At 36.2% G+C, this 21244-nt stretch overlaps 1 long non-coding RNA gene and 1 pseudogene across 1 annotated transcript; both read left to right on the plus strand.

The window, feature by feature from the left end:
• Positions 1-2367: 2367 nt before the first annotated feature.
• LOC131737614 (collagen alpha-1(XIV) chain-like) lies at positions 2368-15961 on the plus strand (annotated as a pseudogene).
• Positions 15962-16520: 559 nt separating this feature from the next.
• LOC131737542 (uncharacterized) lies at positions 16521-20998 on the plus strand. The gene is made up of 6 exons (XR_009329188.1): positions 16521-16640; positions 18455-18550; positions 19443-19469; positions 19870-19923; positions 20449-20520; positions 20706-20998. It is a non-coding gene; the product is annotated as an uncharacterized LOC131737542 (long non-coding RNA).
• The last annotated feature ends 246 nt before the right edge of the window (positions 20999-21244 follow it).

Here is a 21244-nt window from a genome sequence, read left to right on the forward strand (position 1 = left end):
ATGCAGATGGCAGATCTAAAATACAGGGAACAAGATCACCAAGAAAAGCACACAGACAATGTATTCAGATCAATAGAAGTTTATTTATTGGACAGCACGTTTAGAAGTAGCAGCAATACAGTGTTCAAGGTCCTTCTATCAATAATTAAACTAATCGATACTCAATAAGGCATATCAAGGGGACCGAGTGAAAAAGCTACTAGAAAGTGATACAAATCAATTACAAAGTGTCAGACAACAATATATAAAGTGGGCACTAATCAAATCAATGTGTACAATTAGAATAAAAAAACATACAAGTGACAAATAGCTGTGTGGTATCCGTACATGTTTTTATGCAAATTACTAACCCTAAGTCTTATCTTTACACATATATTTATTAACAGCTTTAGATATGACTCTCGATTTCTTTAGACCATTCTATCTCTTCTTCCATTACTTGTACAGAAATACTAACCTGGGACTCTTTGGCACTTGTAACATCACAACAATGACTGAAGAGTGCTGCAAGCAAAGCAGCTCAATACCTTCCTTAAATACAGGCCTTTACTTCTATTACTCATAGGGGAATTAATAGAGTTCCTGGAGAGAATAGTTACTATCATGTTGTGCAAAAACACACACAATTATTACACTGGTGAGGGTACAGCTTTTCCAAAATATATCTACACTCTTGTAAAATCAATTAAACAAATTAAACATAACATAGCAAGATGTTTTAAACTTGAATAGGAATAGCAAATTCCCCCAATTTTAAGTAAAGACTGCGTCTTTTGGTTTTGGCTGGATAATTAGTCAATGGTTCATATGCTTTATTTGTGAAATACAGTAAACATTTATTATTATTATTTGTTTATTTAGCAGACGCCTTTATCAATGGCGACTTACAGAGACTAGGGTGTGTGAGCTATGCATCAGCTGCAGAGTCACTTACAACTACGTCTCACCCGAAAGACGGAGCACAAGGAGGTTAAGTGACTTGCTCAGGGTCACACAATGAGTCAGTGGCTGAGGTGGGATTTGAACCGGGGACCTCCTGCTTACAAGCCCTTAATTCAAGAGTTTGGTTGTAAAAAATTAAAATAATTATTGAAGCCTTAAAATTAAGTTAATCACTAGGTCCAAATAGATGTATTAATAAATATCACAAAGATTTTAAACGGCAAGATAAACAAAATATATATTTCTAGAGATACTGTATATTTCTATCCTGAGAGACAGAGGTTTTAGGAGCACAAACAAGAGTGAACATATAGGACAACCTATTGTATCATACAAATAAACAATTCTGAGGTTATTAAGTGCAATGCCATTATACTGTGCTGCTACATTCCTGCTGCCTCCCACGCTACTAGTTAACATATATGTAAAGTGAGCTTCCAGAAACTCACCGTAGCTATGATTTCATCAAAATCATTCAAAATGGAAAGGCATGTACTGCAATTCCTTAAGTTAGACTGACATCTAGTGGCAAATATTTCAGATCCAAAATAACGTCTGGTTTGTTGTGTTATTTTTTCTGGGGGCTTTTTATTAATTCAAATATTCATCAATTAATTGCGCAACTTATAATGTTTTATATTCTTAATATTAATATGTTTTTATTAATTAATTGACTCCTTGGATTTACTGAATATACACTAAATACAAATAATGTCAACACGTTCAAATCACTTTATAAATGATGAATGCATTTACTGTCTTTTTCCTGCTTTTTCAGTTTTTATTTTATTATCAAGGTTTTTTTTGTTTTATTGTTTTTTTGTATTTGCCTCAATATTTTAGTAGACTGTTACTACAATTCAATATCATACAGGACTTAAAAATGTGTGATTATTGGATATTTCACATGCTCAAATTAATCTTTAAGGAAAGTTTAAGGATGGTCAGCCTAAATCGGAAAATAAATGGCCAATGTAGCTCGACCATGTGTACAGAGGAGCATAACGGAGGCAAGCAGATCAGTGCTTTCTGCTCTGGTCACTGTGATAGCTTAGAGTTAAAGGACCAGTACTATAATATATATATATATGATATATTGCCTGCCTGACCATCGGTTACCCTGCCACAATCCTATGTATAGTTGTTTGCATCACTAAAATAAAGTCCTGTTCCACTGCAAAATTATACAGTATACTTTTTCCAGATCCATATGCACACATACATAAGAATTATAAGTGTTTTGAAGAGAGTGTTAGGGTCTAACAGCACTTTGACATTTATTGATGACATACCATTGTTCTCTTCCAGTATGCCGCACTGCAGTCACAGCAGACATAGTGTTTCTGGTGGGTGAATCATGTCGGAGATGCCAATTTCCACATTGTCAAAGACTTCATAAATAGCATTACTGGAACTTTTAAGCAGATGCCAGTTGGCAAAGAGGGGATGTGTTTTGGAGTAACAGTCTACAATGACAGACCAAGGTAAATAAAAGAAACTGGCTACTGGCCATGTAAAGTTACCGACTGAAAGAAGACTTGGCTATTGTGAGTCAATATGTTCAGTACAACATAACAGTACTAGACCCGTTGTCATGAATTCTATTGCTGTGAAGTGCAAAGCTGAACACTGACAAAGCAGCTCAAGGCCAGGTAAAGGCAGATTAAGAGAAAGATGATAGTAAATCAATACTGAACAAACCAAGAACCACTAAGAATGATTTCCAACATCATACAAGAGTAAGGGAAATGTAAAAAATAAATACAAGTAAATTACAGTTGAGGCTACTTACTCTTTAACCCCGAGCACACCTTTTATTATTATTATTATTATTATTATTATTATTATTATTATTATTATTATTATTATTATTATTAATAATAATAATAATATTAATAATAATAAATCATTTAGCAGACGCTTTATCCAAAGCGCCTTACAGAGACTGAAAAGTGTATGAAAAGTGAAAGGGGTCTTGCTGAATATTAGTTACATGTTTTTTTTCCAGGATGAAGATTGCACTTACTGACTATCTCACCATTGAGGAAGTCCTGTTGGCTGTGCGCGATCTTCCTTTTGAAGGAGGAAACACAAAAACAGGCGAGGCCCTGGTATTCCTGACTGAGTCTGCGTTCAGCTCAGCAGTTATCAGAGATGATGCACCAAAGGTATTGTAATCACTCAGAAAAGGGAGGGACAGCCCTAAGCAAGCCGCAATACAAATTTAAAAATGGGCTTGTCCTTAAAACACAGCCCGTACATTCTGTTTCTAGTACCCTCCCATTGTCATCAGTGTCTTTTTCTTGGCCCATCACCAAAATTATTTTATCAGTAAAAAACAGATAATGTCATTTCCAGGTGTTGATTTTTTTTTTTAGGAGAAGGTCAGTCCTTGGTCAGTTGCTTGGACAATGTTTCCTAGCTTAGCAGTTATATGTTTGATGTTTGATATTTGATATTCACACAACTGCATTTATTACATTACATTAATATTACATTGATATATTCAAAGAGCACCTGTAGAACTCCTCTGTTTGTATCCTGGGACACTATCACCCTTCATGTAAATGTGCTTTATTTTGCTCTTATCAGCCCCTATTTTACTGCATTTAATCCTGTACTTCAGAATACTGTAATCTGCCAAGTTTTTAACCTGTAGTACTTTGTATTTACTCACATCCTGATGTAACTATCACTATTTAATCATATCCTGATGTAACTATCACTATTACCTGCTGTATTATTGAATTGTGGTTTGTCAAACTTGTACTTTACTTGAACAAAAGTTATTGTATTTCTTGCTCTTATTGTATTACTTGTATTGTAACGCTTGAAATGTTTTTGCTAGGATAAGGGCGTCTGCTAAGAAATAAATAATAATAATAATAATAATAATTTGTATTTGACCAAGTCCAAAACTACTACCTGTATTTGAATATACTGTTCTGAGGTGATTTACTAAGCAGAAATATTTCCCCTCCAATATATTCCATTCACAGATTGTCATTTTAATAACTGATGGGAAGTCTGCAGATTCAGTGGAGAACCCTGCAATTACCCTTCAGGATCATGGAATCACAGCTTTTGCAGTGGATATGTGTGCCTCCTTTCAGAGAAGTCTGGGTAGAGCATGAGAATTAAAATGAATTTGTAAATTCTGAATAGCAGCTATAGAACTGCAAAATTATTGAAATCCAAGAATTTCTAACCACAACAGTTGGGTCATTCCATGGTTTCTGTTTCTCCCCCAACAGTTCATGCTGAACCACGTGAAGACTCCTTTGAGAGGTTGAGAGGGACTTGGACAGCAATAATGGTTTTCAGTTGGGTGTCCTTACTGTCAACATTTCAGTGTGATGGTAGTGACAGCCATCTTTATTGCAGGAATAAAACACGCAGATAAAAATTAACTGAAGAAAACTGCATCTGATCCCTTTGAAGAACATCTCCTGTATGTAGAAGAATTTAATTTGCTTAGGAATCTCTTACCTAAAATCTCAAGAAGACTTTGTTTCACTGCCTCTGAACCTCCGCGCCCAGTAAAACAGATCACCCTCGGTATGTAATTGGATATTCACTGTTATGAATGAATAATCGCTATAGTTCACCATGAGAGCTGTGATAAGTTATACTGTATGTTCAGTTTCTTATGACTCTAGCTTTCAGTATTCTAGCTCCAAGACCAGATTCCAATTACCTTTGTATTGCTGTTATTGTGAGACGTCAAACCTGAGCATCTTTTGAGTACAGGGAGTAGAATGCATTTTTGAAAGATCCCATGTTGCAGTAAACATTTAATTTATTAATTTATTTTATCATTATTATTTTAGAAAGCATTTGTTAATTGAAGCAACTACATATAATCATTGAATACTTTGCACCACAAATGTTCTTATTATGCAGTTTATTAACTACTTCTCTATTTAAGTGAAAGATACAATTACTGGTCCAAAAGACTTGGTTGTGAATGAACTGAGTTACAGCTCTTTGAGACTGACCTGGACTCCTGCCACTGGAGATGTTACTGGATACCAGATTGCTGTCAATAATATGTCATCTAATGGATAGCTGGCATCAAATGAACAGAGACAGGTAGATCTCTTTGGATCTGCCAGTTTGGAACAGAAACCTACCAAAATCCGCACTTTTTTAAAATGAACTCTGCTGACACTTGTTTATACAAAGCCTGATTGTCCAAAATAATTTCCCATTTCTGCTATTCAGGATAGGAACCAGCACGTTCAATACAACTGAAAATATATGAAACCCCAGATTATTAAAAAATAATTATGTGCATCTTCAGATGAGTTCAGATAATTGAATGTCTAATGTAATGTATTTCGACTCAAAAAAGGTTGTTGGTCTGTTTAGCTTCAAAAGGTGAACTGAAGATAATGTTTATATTTACCACATTGGATTTAGCATATTAGTTTACATTACATCATTCACCCTTCCAAATTAACATCAGGGTATTGTAGGTATATGCCTGATAAATGAACCTGCTTTAACAAAAGCATGATCTCTATTTTCAAATGACACTATCACATTGAGAGTGAATTCACAGGAGTAAAACACCTTTTTATGCATGTAGATGGTATCATAGTAGAACTAAAAACAAGTTCTGAATATGAAGATATCATAAATAAATAGATCAGATTACATTGCAGCCAAGAATGCATAAATAAATTAAACAAAAATCTAAAAATAGTCAGATTTAACAAAAAGATATGGAGATGTTCATTTTGCAAATTCACTCACTTCTAAAATAGGATGAGGCACAACTGACCCAGGTGCCATACTTTCCAGGCCACTGTGCTCAAAACCATACCCTGAGCTTGTATCACATTTTTCAGAAAGGGTTCTTCTATTATGTGGAGGAAGTGGTAGGAAAAAAAATGGACCATGGTCTATATACCTTCACCTGCTATAATATATAAAACACAAAGTAGGTGTACTTTTCTCGACCAATAAAATAATATCTCATCATCAAACTGAGGCTACGCTTGGTTTTTTGACAGATTGTTTTGATGGGTAATGTCAGAACCACTCTGATAACAGACCTGATGTCCAGCACTGAATATGAATTCACTGTCCTGGCTGTATATTCTGATGTCATTGGCGATTCAACGACAGTCAAAGTGAAAACAAGTATGTACAAATATATTTTTTTTAAAGTCTAGTTAATTGCTGGATTGAAGGTCAGTAAAAAAAAAAGTTTTTTGCATTAAACATTTGATCTGATTTCTGTTGTGGTCTCAGCTCCTGTGCCCTGTGTCCTTAATTTCCGAGTGATTGAAGAAGGACTGTTTAGCATGAGACTGGCAAGGACACCACCATTAGGAAAGCTGGAAGGGTATAAAATCTACATCCCCCGATGTAAGACCATGGCATACAATATCTTGGTTTTGTATATATTGTGATTTAAAAAAAAAATACATATTCCAAGCAGAGTCCTCTTTGTGTACATAACCACTGGACTTGGGGGTGGGAGTGTGAACCTATAGTCTATAATGGAGTGGTCAGTGCTGTGAGGTTAGAGTATGTCACTAGACACACCTTGCAATAAAATGTTGCGTTTCAACTCTGCAGCAAATCCTTAACGGAGACGTCACTTCTCATGTGATTGACAGTCTAGTGGAGGATAAAGAATATACTATCAGCATCTATGCTGTTTATCCTCAGGGGCCAAGTGATCCTGTATCTACATCCGGCAGAACACGTAAGTGGCAGCTCTGTGCTGAGTGATAGCAAACAAATAAAAACACGTTCAGTGGTCTGTTTCAATAAACATGTGTGGTTTATTCAAGATACTTTTTTTTATTTTGTAAAATTAGTATTTCAGTAATCAATATTTAAAAGTTGCTATTTATATCTTGTTAATTAGTAATATATAGCCCTAATTTACACTGACTCTCCCAATTAAATAATACTGATCAGGTGTTCACGCTGTCTGGTGTCAGGAATAATGAACAGCTGGTCAGTATTAATGATTTGAGCGGGAAAAGGCGATTTAAGGCGATTCAGAAACTATAAAGCAACTTTAAAAGATATATATTTTAAAACTATTAATAAAATAAATATTGATGATGGTACTTATTTATTTAATTTGTTGAAAGCTATTATTGTATTGTCATGCTGCCGCGAGATAATTAATCAACCGAATGAATTCAGCAAAGGTGTAGCGCTCAATTCACGTGTTGATTTCCTTCAGTTTAAAGGCAACTTCAAAATCCTGTTCTGTCTCGCAGTGTTCCGAATTATGGGGCCAGGTGGCAACCCTAATGCCAGGGGTGTACATTGTCGGCTCTTCCAGTACTAGTGTTTTGCTCTGAATTGTTTAATTGAACCAATTAAACTACCATCCAGACCCTGAAGTAGTTCATTTTTTACCTGTTAAATCTGAAGTGGAATGTCCCTCCAGGACTGTGCTTGATACCCCCGCTCTATGCAGTAGACCATTTGCATTTCGATGAATAAATAAAGAATATCCAGTTGATTTTTTTTTTTTTTTAAACAGTGAAATTGGTCCCAGTAAAAAATCTGATCCTTCAGAATGCCACTACAGACAGCATCCAGGCCAGGTGGTCTTCTGTAAAGGGAGCCTCAGGTTACAGACTAACATGGTCCTCCTCAGGTACAGTATGCAAACGCAGCCCCAACAAATTACGAAACCGGAAAAAAAAAATACTACAATATTTATTTAGTAGTCGAATGTTATTTATTATTCGTTTTAGGAGTGCAATGGACATTTCTACCCTTCTGTTAAAAATCAGTGTGTGAAAAGTGTGTGTGTGTGTGTGTATGTATGTACACACACACGTGCTGTATTATATATATATATATATATATATATATATATATATATATATATATATATAATACAGCACGTGAAATGTTATGTACATTTGGTTAAACTGAGCAAAACAGAGCATACATATGCTGTTACTTTACAATGAAGCCTGACGTGAGTTTGATGCAGTACATATTATTACCACAAGGTGGTGGTGGTGTCTGAATGTAGATTTGTTTTCAGGAGTTTCATTTTGGTAAAAAAAATATTTTAAAAAGAAACGACTAGAACACTACTTGAAGCTAGAGAATCGTTAATATTCGACAATGCCGTTTAAAACTATGTTGTGTGTTTGATTTCGGTGCAGAAGGATACATTAAAAACCTTAACCTGGGAGAATCCTACACGTTCTACATGATACACGGCCTGCGCCCAGGCTCAGAGTACACTATCACCATCAACCCCATCTTTGTGGACATTGAGGGACCTGTGACACTGGAAATATCAAAACATGTAAGCCTTACTACCATCCAGTCAGTGAATTATATTTTACCCCAAATTAATAATTAAAAAATAATCTAGTTTAGATGTATTTACATTTTTAAGTTTAAATCTGCATCACAACAGGCCAACAATTGATTTATTTGTTATTAAAGAGAACCAACGCACTTCACTTGAAGAAAACACCACAAGGCTGTAGCCTTGGTGATGGGAAACCCAGCACCCTGTAAATTACATTTGTATGATTATTTCTGGATATTTAAACACATACTAAAGTGCACCAAGTAAAAAAAAAAAAAAAGTTTGAAGGAGTTGGCAGTATGGCAGTCTGGCCGCTCTATTACACTTTGTGTCTAGCAAGACATACATAACAACTCGTAATAATAATAATAATTTAAAAAGCCTACTGTGGACTCCCGTGGCTATATCAATAGATTCATTTGGCTTGAATATACTATTTTGTCATTATGCACAACCAAATAGAAAAGATGCATTTGACTGCCTATGTTGATCCCTTCATTTAGAAGCTCAAATGCCTAAACATTTACTTTCTTGAGACACAGACTCATCATCAGTGGCGGCACCCGCCTCTCCCCAGTGAGGGGGCTGAGGGGGGCTAGGCAAAAATTTGAGGGGGCTACACTGCAGGTTGTGTGGACGCGTATAGGGCCAGTGTTTCCATATGTCTCGCAAAACTTCAATGTTAGGATGGTGGAATCCGATCCAGATAAAGTGCTTAATAATAATAATAATAATAATAATAATAATAATAATAAACAGCCTTTATCCAACACAATTTACAAGGGTTACAGTGCAGTATAAAGTAAGTGCTGTTGTAATAGGGCCGAGCCTGGGCGTGACCCGGCGACCCCACACACCTCAAACGAGTGTCTAAACCACAGTGCAAAACAGTTTTAGAGCTTTTCATGTCGTCTCATCTCACCAACAGGGCAGGATCTGTAACAGCAGGGTGTCACACAACACTGCCCGTTACACTCATAAAATAAGCAGTCACGAAGTGGATAAACAACTGGAACATTTATAGGTTATATTTAAATGTTTAAGCAAGGGGTAGAAGTTGAAATAATTAGAAGCTTTAAATAACATTGATTGTTAACAACTGAGAATTAAACTAAATATAGTGTTTAAAAGTAAACCAAATGCATTAAAGAGTTTCCGAGATAGTGTTTCCTTGAGGGTTATGTGTGAGAGTAACGTAGTTCAGCCCTGTTTAAAAGTAAACCAATAAGATTTGCTAAAAATGTTCTTTATATATAAACTAGTAGGAACTTTTGATCATACTGAAGTGGAATCAATATAAGAGTTTGTGAGCTAGCATTTCCTGGACGGAATGTTTCGTATGATGCTGAACTTGGCTTCTTATTCGCCAGCTTCTTATTCGCATTCCAGCTTCTAATTTGCATAGAAATGTAACGCAAATTGAATAATTAACAGGGGTTAAATCGCTTTGGGTCACTTATTTCAAAGTTGATTCTCACAGAGGGGGAACCCCCTCTGCATCCCCCATATGTATTTATCCCAGTCCAAAACGGATTTTGATACAAAAACAGCGGGCAAACATGGCACAGATGGCAAGCTGGCATGGGGTTTTGCAGTATTTCAAGATATCCAGTGGAAGCCCTGTACGTGATCCATATGTATTCTTCCCTGTCTAACAACTTGTTTTCCTTTTTTATCTTGTCTGATAATCCATTTTTAAGAAATGCAACCTATTTTAGCCAACTGAGTTCAGTGCTTTTCCAGTTTAAGTACACTGCTGTACAAAAGTCTTAGACATGTTGCATTTTTCTACTGTGATGCATTATGAGCATCACTAATTTACTCAAAGCCTCCACTAGTGTTTTCTACTATTATAAAAACCTTGACTTGCATAAAGAAGGAAAAACACTGAGTGAAATAGCTTGCATCACTCGATTTTCAAGGTGTGGTACCCGAAGCATAATCAACAAGTACAGAAAAACATGATAAGCTATCTGTGCCATGTTTGTCTGCTGTGTTTTCATTTTTTTATTTTTATTTAGTCGTCGCCAATGGTTTTTACCCCAGTTTTCTTCCCAATTTGGAATGCCCAATTATTATTTTTATCCTGGTTCACCACGGCAACCCCCCGGCGACTCGGGGAGGCTGAAACATGCATCCTCCGAAACGTGTTCCTGCCAATCCATCATTTTTCGCACTGCGGATCCATAGCGAAACCACCAGACCTATAGTACCAGAGAACAACACAGATCTGATGACTCCACTGCAGAACTGCATGTGCCCCATCAGCCACAGGGGTCGCTGGTGCACGGTGAACTGTGGATTGCCGTGCCGACCTAAGCCCTCCCTACCTGGGTGGCGCTCGGCCAATTGTGCGCCACCCCCTAGGAACCCCCGGTCACAGTCGGCAATGACATAGCCTAGATTAAAACCTGCGATGTCCAGGCTATAGGGCGCATCCTGCACTCCACGTGTAGCGCCTTTACTGGATGCGCCACTCGGGAGCCCCCCCGTCTGCTGTTTTTCTATCAAAATCTGTTTTGGGCCTGGATAAATACATTTGAGTGGCATAGAGGGGTTCCTCCTCTGTGAGAATCAACTTTGCAATAAGTGTCCCCAAAGCGATTTAACCCCCGAAATACCCCAGCTACTAATTAAAATTGCGTTATTGGATAACATGACAACTTACTATCTGTGCCATGTTTGCCAGGCGTTTTTGTATCAAAATCCGTTTTGGACTGGGATAAATACACGTGGAGGTCGTAGAGGCGGTCACACTCTGTTGAGAATCAACTTTAAAATAAGTGTCTGAAAGCGATTTAACCCCTGAAATACCCCAGCTACTTATTCAGTTTGTGTTGCATGTGCGGGATGCGAAACAAGAAGCTGGCTGAATAAGAAGCCAACTTCAGCATTGTATGTTACATAGTAATGCAGTTCCCCCCTCGGCACGAAATCAATGCTCACACATCAATAATTCAGAAATCTGAGAGATTAGTCTTGTAGCTTATGCTGTATCTTGTTGGCAGCAATGCAATAGTGTCTCATCCCATGACTAAACGTGACGGCTCTTCAATTTGACAAGAATTTAAAAGCATTTAAAACTACCATCTTTTGGATAAAAGGCAGACCAATAAGTTTTGATGCAGCGGTGAAGAACATGACACTCGTATATAAATTAGGCTATTATCCAGTAGTGTGTGATGCCTTGTAGTGGGTTACTAGTGTCAATTTAGGAATAAGTACAATTATGACAGAAACTTATTTCTTTGATAATTTCTATTTTTATACAGGTGGTCAAATTTAAAGACATTCACCTCATGCAATTATTCTTTCTGCCCACGATCACCATGACTCATTGAGTGAATGAAATTGCTGTAAGGAAGGACAGCTATGAACTACCTCTCTTTTTGATGTAAACGGCAGAGCTTTAAAAAGGCCTTTGATGGCTGCTGCAACCATTGAATGTTCAGTGAATTATGTTAAAAAATTAGAGTCTTTGAATGATTCACTTTGGATGATTCAAATGATCCTGGGATGTCATTGTCAAGATAGAAAAAAGAGAAAGACAATACAGTCTCATAAAGTTGTTTACTAGAAGTCTTTTCAATGTCTTTAACATTAAAGACACTGAGAGACTTCTAGTCAAAACGTTTGTCTTTTTTTTTTTTAGCACTGTTGAGTGTTTAATAGCTATAGATGAATTGTAATTTTGCTTCTTTTTTCTTGAACTGAAAGATTTTTCTGGTAAGGACCAACCAAGGCAGTTGGCATTAAACAGCTCCACCTCTGTGTACCAGCTCAAGAACTTTGCCCATGACAGAGTATGTCCTCTCCCTGTATGTGCTCTTTGGATCTATAGTGGGACCAGGCATCACTGCCACCATCAGAACCTGTGAGTAGAAGACCTTTTCCTCTTGCAGTTTATGGATTCTCTACAATTAAGTACAGTATATAACCATAACAGGGTGGGGTACTTTCAAATGGTTTTACCCCAGTACAGGGTATGTAATTTAATCCTGTTTTTTAAAAGGGAGAAAAAAATGTTTTTCACATGAACATACTAGAGAAGCCTATACAGTATGTGCTTTGATACTGTGGATCAAATATGGGCCATATTTTCAGTTTACTCCAGTCATTAATTAAGTCCTATTTTTTGATAGGAGAAAATCACCTTATTGACTACAAAACTAGTTTCAAACATCTAAGCTGTATAATTGGTGGTTTCTTTAACACTCTTACATTGTTTGTTTCTCAATTTTGTACATTACTGTTGAATTTTCATCTTTCAAGAAATAAGAGTTCATTACAGACTGGAGTAAACAGCCCAATATGTCTAATAAAACCATACTAAATATGTAGTGTTATGTAAAACATGGGCCTGTCCTATCCTATCATTTAAACATTTGTACACATTTTAGTTAAACTCATAAATACCAAACCATATCTGACTTTCATATCTCATAGATAAATACTATGAAAGGAATTTGTAAGCAAGGTTGAATCACCCTGTCAGAGTGGTCATTTCAATGGCAAGAATTAACCAGAGCCATATTAACTGACTGATTTTACATCGCATGAAAGTAGTGGGATGAGGCAGTTCTACTAGCACTCTGCCCGCCTTCATTACTGAGCCCAGACGGCATCAGTTTCTTTAACCAGGTTTTCTGCTTTCAGCACCACTTGGCTGTGTCTCAAACTTTTACGAGGACCTCCATTGATGTTGCATGGAGTTTCATTGTTGGAGCCACTGAATATAAAATATCATGGAGTCCAGTAACAGGTAAACACAAAAACATTTTGTGTATGTGGTTTTCCTTAAGTATATTCACCCCAATTAAAGCATTAACCTTCTTAGTTACAGTTTCTACAGTAACTTCATACAGTAGTTTCAGTAGAAACTGATGTGTGAAACCCTCCTTACCAGTAGTTACTTCTATATATAGCCACCACCATATGTTATATAACCTAATATAGGGGCTGTAATAAATAAACTAGATGCATCAGCTGGCTGATTACTAGATGACAAAATACAGGTAGAAAAGTGTATTTAACAGAGAGGATACATTGGCATTTCAAGAAATATTCATACTTTGCATATAACAGTATATAGCATACATCGTTGAGTTGTGTCGTGGATTAACCCAAATCTTTGACTGCTTTACCTTAATCTTGACCTTGATTAGGTCCAATCCAAAGTAGTCCAAGGTGATTTACTTCTAATCAGAGTCCATGAAATGCTTTAATCAATAACAAATAGTGAGTAATACGTTTTTTTTTTAAATCTAAAGATTGTCAAGGATTGTTCGCTTCCACAAAACAGCATGTCCATATCAGAAAAAACATAATAGGTGGTGACAAAATAAAGTTTCTGTTTAAAAAGAAAAAAAGGAAGAAGTGCTACTGTCATGTCATATCTGACAGTTTCATTGTTTTTTTTTAGTCTGGCCTATTAAAAAATGTTTACACAACTGACAAGAGGGCATCTGTCTATTCTTGACCTTAGACATCAGCACCATGGAGAGTCAGTACTTGGAGCCCAGCATCCTGCACTACCATATTGACGGCCTGCTTCCTGGGACTGTCTATACAGTCAGTATCCATGCAGTATATGGAAACACAGAGGGACCAGCAATAACCCTTTCACAGTATACAGGTAACTGTCCAAGCAGATCCAATTTTACATTTATCTTCAATTCAAGTTCTCTATAAATCTATAAATCTATAAATCACTGTTCTGTTGGAAGAACTGAACCATAACTGGATGGAAATGTAAAGACACTAGAATAGCACTAGGAGTTTGCTTTTTTTAACACCTGATTGACAGTATAGTATTTGTGCTTCTAACTCTTCCCTTCATTCTGGAAGCAGCTTCTCAGCAGGAAGTGATAACAATAGAATTGGAACAGTGATGGTTATCCTCTTTGTTTTAGGGTATGTTTTATTTTGCAAGTGAATTGACAGTGTAATAGTTTATACTTCCAGCTTTAACCTTCATTACAGCTTTAGCTCTGTAGTCAAATATTTAACCACTATTTTTGTATATAGTGAGTGGTACAATGAATGCCTAAGATGCCATCATCTCACTGATTTAATAGCTGTTTAAAGCACAGTTTTCCATTTGGTTTAAATATGTCCTTCCTGCCTTAGATGCCTTTTAATCTGAAATACAGCTTTCTATTGGACTGTTTTCTGTTTTCTCTTGGATAAGATATATACCGTGCATCAAAAGAAACTTATTACTATTATAACACATTTATTTTTGAAAAAAAAAAAATAAGGTATACAAAAATGATGGACATTGACGGAACGTTTTTGGTTTCTTTTTAATCACTTGATCATTCACCCTTGCCCATGACACGCTTGAGTGACTATGACTGAAGCATATGCACTTAATCACCTAATTAGTGAGACAGTTGATTGGACACTGGATATGGAGTGATTTCAGCTGTTGAATTGCAAGCTTGAATAAAAGCAATAAAGAAAATCACAGTTAAAAAACAATATGCCACGTCTGTCAAGAAAGCAGCGCCTTCGTGCAATCGGCATGTTGGTGGCTGGACTAGGGCAGCGTACTGTGGCTCGCCGTCTTGGGTGCTCACAGACAGCAATTTCAAACCTGGCGAGACGGTATCATCGATAAATCAGTTTAGTATTAACACAGTTCTCAGATGTGATTGAGATACATGAATGACTTAACAGATATCAGTTGAATTCTTAAAGGAGAGTAAAAAAGTCGAGGTAAAACACAGAAAATCAAAAGCCCTATATATATATATATATATATTCCCCTTTCTTTTGTCAGCGGGTGTATTTATAAAGCATTAACATGCCAGGAAACTTATAGGAATGAAATGTTCATGAACATAGACCAGATTATAGGTCCAAAATGTGAGTGAGCAAAAAAATGTAAGCTATCAGTGCAAAGAAATGTCATACTTAGTTCTCAAAGTCTTAGCAGTACGATGCTTATAACTGAAGACAAATAACTAGTTTCACCTCTCAAGATATCCAAAACCTACTGTACTGAAAGCAAGAACCTGTTCCTTATATAACAACCATAGCCTGTCAGAAACTGTGTATGTAGTCTGTATGCTAATGCTTGAATACAGCACAGATATGTTCAAGCAATTTGAGCAATGTCGATTCATATCATGCTTGTTTGTTGGTATATCACGGCTCTATATATTTGACTTCTTTTTAGGAGGGACTGAGAAAAGCAAACGTGTGTCTGGTACCACGTCATTTTTTATGATTACTGGGCTTCAAGAAAGTTCTGCCTATACCATTCAAGTGTCGTCAGTGGTTGGGGGCCGCGAAGCCAGCCCTGTCCTCCTCACAGCCAGAACAGGGGAGTATATAAAGCAAATATTATGCACATGTTCTTTAAATACCTCACAGTACTTTGGTTACCTTTTTTAAACTTTGCAAAACCGTGAACTATTCCCCTTCTGACAGTGATATTGCTCCTCCAACCACATATGTCTGAATGCTGTGAAAACCGAAAAATATTAAATACTATGCAGGAAAAAAAAACTGTAAATAACAAGTCCATTATGGATAGTTTGATAAAGCAGGGAAGAAATACATGCAGTACAAGAAAAAAAATGTTTTTGTGAAGTACTTCATGTTTTTGTAAAGTACTTCATGTTTTCTTAATAATGTAATAGGAAGCATTTTCATTCATCTTGCAGTAGAACATAACAAAAATCATCAAAGATGATAAACATTCACACTATATCTATGTAAGTACTTTACTGCATCTGCTATATAAACAATGATACCAATTACTGTGTCTAACTGCATAAATACAGTAGTCAATGCTATTTCACAGATTCCATTCAGAAGATGTAATTAAAGACTGAAATTAAGTTTACTGTGTACCCTTTAAATCTGTTATTAAAGACAAGAAGCTTTACAAGAGACTAATTACTGTTAGAGTTACATGCTTTCCATACAACAAGCATATTTGGTTTTATTTTCTCAAAGTTTCTCAAATAAAATCAATGTTGATGCAAAATTTAGTTTGGCTGTGAAATCCTTGTCACATTTTACACAAATGATACATCATACAGGTTATAGATTATAGTTAGATTATACAACAATAAACTACCGTTATATTTCTTTGAAAATGTTATGTAATTGACTAGTGACAAAAAAAGACAACCTTAAGCTTCTGGTTCAAGTGTAACAACACATAATAGAAATATAGCATGGCAGAAGGATTTCCTGACCCAGTATCTACTGTACATTTCTAATATCTTCCTCTTTTTTTCTTTTTCAGTGGATTTACCCAAGGTGACCCTGTTTACCCAAGTTTCAGAAACTACAGATATCAGTGCTCTTTTAAACTGGACAAGTGTTCCTGGGATATCTGGGTATTTATTAACATGGAGACATATTTCAGGTGATTACAATAAACAAAAGCAGGGGCAGTGCAGATAATAGATAATGATGGGTTAATGAGTAATATATGTTCATGTTACCTTGCAATTATAATGCAATGACATACAGTAACTATATAGCATGCAATATGTGTGATCAAACTGTTACGCAACAGACATTACCAACTTCTAAAATAATCTCTCTTTTTTGTAATTACAAAAGCTTCACTGTTCTTTCACAACTACATGTGCAGTACAATGATAGGGTTATGAACTGTGCTAGAAAGGAGGAGGCAGACAGGGAGTTTTACTTAATTTGTCTGATTGACTATGTTGGGTTTTCAGTTCTGTAGTTTTTTACAGTCCCACATTTCTGCTGAGTGGTACCTCTGCTTAACCTCATTATTTCAAGACTTGCATCCGTACCCCTGTAGTGAAGATGACTCCAGTTACACCTCACCACTCTTCGTGTATTTAGCCATGGCAGCTGCCAAGAAATTATTGAACTGTGGCAAATGGCAATTGTTAGATGAAACCTTATTCCCCTGCTGTTTTTTCTCTTTTCTTTTTTTAGCGTTAGAATATTAGAATATTTATCTGAATTTCACCTCCTACAAAATCACCAGTCCTTTCTATGGAAGAACATATATGTTCACAATAAGACCGATCTATGGGGAAACTGAAGGTCCAAGTACAATAATAAGTGAACGGATATGTAAGCTGTTTAAAGGAAATGTCCTAACATGCAGATTTTTATTTCAAATGAATCAAATGAGAATATAAGTTATACACAGAATATAGTACCTTAGTGTTCTTGTTTCTTGTGCTCCTCCAGATAGAGAAAGAAAGGTATATAAATAAATGATTGTTCATTTTGAAGCCGGACCCGCGTTGATCATTTCAACAGGTAATGTTGTTGAAGCTGAGTAATGTTGTTGAAGCTGACACCCTAGGATCCTTCAAGAAGCTGCTTAATGAGATTCTGGGATCAATAAGCTACTAACAACCAAATGAGCAAGATGGGCTGAATGGCCTCCTCTCATTTGTAAACTTTCTTATGTTCTTAAGTACTATACTGGTAATATTATAGTATTACACAGCCTTTTGATTGCGTCTCCTTCTTCTGACACATCTCAGATGCCGCAGTTTCTCTTTTCTTCAGCAAACAAAATTACTTTTCTTTTAAAAGCTGCATTAACAAATGTTCATGAAGTTCGCTGGTACTGTACTGAGAGTAATTACTGTAGTGGTCAGTACTGTGTACAGTTGGTCTTGTTCAAGAGCACCAGAACAATTGACATGTGCAAATGTAAATTGGTACCCTATCTAAAAACCTCAAACATTTCAAACATTTGCAGAGTTTTGGTATATATTTTGCTTAAGTTTGCGTCTGGACTTGCGTTAAAAATAAGATGCAGGTTTTCACACTTCAAGACGACATCTGTATGGACACTAGCAGTTTTGAAGCACAATTAATCAAGCCTCAGCTTAGATGGACAGGAAATGTGCTCTGTATGGATGATACAAAGCTGCCGAAACTTATCCTTTATGTAGAGCTGAAGTTGGGTAAACGATTCATGGGCGGACAGAGGAAGCGCTACAACGCTCAATGAAACAGCAATGTCAGTGACTGGGAGGTATTCGCTCAAACGTCATAAGCAGCAGACGATAAAGACACTTCTGATCCAGGAGCTACTTCTGGAGTTGATGATGCCTCTGTTTTTTATGGTTACTGAAGTAAAATTTACCGCTCTGTATGGATTGTTGAAGGATGAAATGCTGGCCAGACAATGGTATTAAGAAGGCCTATACTGAACGGTACATTTGTTTTTTGCAGGGATTATAGGGGGAGCCAGGGATACCAGGAGAACCAGGTCCTCCAGGACTTTCAGGACAGTCAGGGCCTCAGGGGCCACCAGGCACATCAGTCGAGGTAAGTTCATGCCCTCATCAAAGAGCCAATATAACTTTCTTATGATGAAATAAACCTTGTACTCTCTTATGAGATTACCAGTGGGTTCAATGTTATTGAACTTTTGACTGTTTGACTATGTATTTGAGAAAATTGCTTCTCTTGTTTATTTCAGATGATTTAATTAAGTGACAGAGCCTGTCAATGAAGGCCTGTCATGTTGTAGTTGACTGCTACTAGAGTTATGCCTTCCATCAAGGTCAACTACCACACGGTAGAGCCTTCATCGAGAAAACGTGATTTTTCTCATTATTTTCTTTTAAAAAAACACTAGATTTAGCTTGAACTTGTAATGATTCATTGGATACCCGTCCGCTGAGAAGTTTTAGGAAAATAGTCCCGGAAATGTTCATAAAATGTCACCTACATAATTAGAGAAAAAATGGCGCATTATTACTGAATTGTCTGTATCTCGGTTGTTGTTGAAAGATGCTGAGCTCCAGTCGAGCTGGCAGGCTGTGATTGGCTGATTTGGCAGTTGTTGGTAGAGGACTGGTTGCTTTCGTCGGTTCAAAGTATTGATTGGCTGGTTTTGGGGGATAATAAAATACATTTGGACTAATTGTGTCTTTGTTTAGTATTTGCTGTCCAGTAGATGCTGGACAGGAAATTACGCACTTGCTCAGATTGATTTTAAGTTTGATTTACAGTTGATGCTGTGACGTTCCAGTGGGCATCTACTGTCTGATAGAAGCCCACTAGAACTGGAAGCTTATTGGCTGATGGTACTGAATCATTTTCTAATGCAAGGCAACATTTTCATATCAAAATCTGCATAAGTGTCCATTTTATTCTTGCTGCAGTTTAAAGAATCTTAAATACATAAACCAAGTGTGCTTTAATTCTTTTCTAGGGAGATTCAGGAGAACCAGGTGAAAGAGTAAGTGTTTGTTTTCTTCCAGTTGAACATTTCACAATAAATACATTGTAATAAACTTGGTAAAAATGTTGGTTGTATATGTTAGCCTGAATATATTTACTATAAAAGAAAAATAATGGAATACTTTTAATATATAAAACATTATACATGGTATAGTTTTGATTAACTGACTTGGTAAATCAATTAGTATGTTATTTTTATTAAAACAAGTTATAATAACAGACAGTTGTGTTCCTCCATTAAGGAAAATATAAAATAGTGTTGTGGTTAATACAACTAAAATGACAAAAAAAAGCTTACATAAAACCATAAGACAATTTCTTCATTTCATCATAAATTACATTCTCCATAATGAGCCCCTGCAAACAAATAAACAAACCAACCATATTGTTTTCCACAGGGTCAACGTGGAAAGCCAGGACCGAAGGAGGATAAAGGAGACAGAGGAGAGACTGTAAGTTGTAAGACTGCTTGTGTCCTATGTGTATGGGTGTTCCATGCAAAATCGTTTTCCATAAATCCACAGCCAGCTCCGGAGAAGAAAAACACAACCAAGCAGAGTTTCGACGGTTTAAGTGAAAATATCAGAAATTATCTTCAGCTTAACTGCTGACATCTAAGCAGAAAAAAATCAATTTCAAGTAAGATGAATAGAAAAAATATGGTTCTGTGTGGGTAACGCAAAAAATATAAATAAAAACAGTAGTTTCATTTTTACCAGAATATGACATTAGCTGAAAAGTTATCTGTCTTAATTCAAGATCCTTTAACCTTGCAGTGAATTTTTTGGAGGTTTATTCTGTCCCATGTCCCATGATACATATAGTCATAAAAAGTATAAACAGCACAGCAGTTTGTTCTACATATGTTTGGTAAAGCTAAAACTGTAGGACAATTCTCATGACTTTTTCCCCCTGCTACTGGTTCTTACATACTGTTGAGATCTTCCTGACACAGTTGTTTGTTTTGCTGTTCAAAGGGTAAAGCAGGTTTGCCAAGACCAATAGGGCTTGATGGAAATCTTGGAAATCCTGGACAAAAAGGGGAAAAGGTAAATTGAGCATCTTGTTATAGTGAGATACATGATAATAGAATGTACTCCGCTCTTAATGCACCCGAGACTACAGTAGCTATTTGTATTACTAGTGTTTTAAAGCACTCTGTTGTGTTAAAGTAGTGTATTGTTTTTGTGGTGATATTGTTCTTTGTTTAATTGCAATGCACATTTTTTTCCAGGGTGCTGAAGGGATAGGTATTCAAGGCATACACGGACCAAAAGGAGAACCCAGTCAAAAGGAATTATTTCAGGAATTTATATCTAATAAAATGTATTTCTGCAAGATATTGTTTTACTTAAATTATCTTGTTAGACATGAATCTCTTTTTATGTTTAATATTATTTTTCTGGAGCTTTTAGGTACATGAAAAGGAACATGAAAGACTACTTGTACATCTTCTGTTGTGTTTCAGCAACAGAACACACATTTTAGAGCACTTTGTCGGTTTTTGAAAGAGTAATTGTTAAGAGAAGTGAATGAATAAAAGAAGTGCAATTTTACACTGCAAAATTGAAATGTTAGAGTAATTGCCATTACACCTACATACTGTACACTCCTTTAACAAGTGTATTTCTTTCATCTGAATGTTTCATGTTTCATTGGACTGTGAGTTACCACAAACCATGTTATGTTTATGTAAGGGGTTTGGCACCTTTTATATAAACAGTGTATAAATGTCTTTAATATTTAAATTTTAAAGCTATTTTTTCATGATTA

This window comes from Acipenser ruthenus, chromosome 7 (assembly GCF_902713425.1).
Source record: "Acipenser ruthenus chromosome 7, fAciRut3.2 maternal haplotype, whole genome shotgun sequence".
Taxonomy (NCBI): Eukaryota; Metazoa; Chordata; class Actinopteri; order Acipenseriformes; family Acipenseridae; genus Acipenser; species Acipenser ruthenus.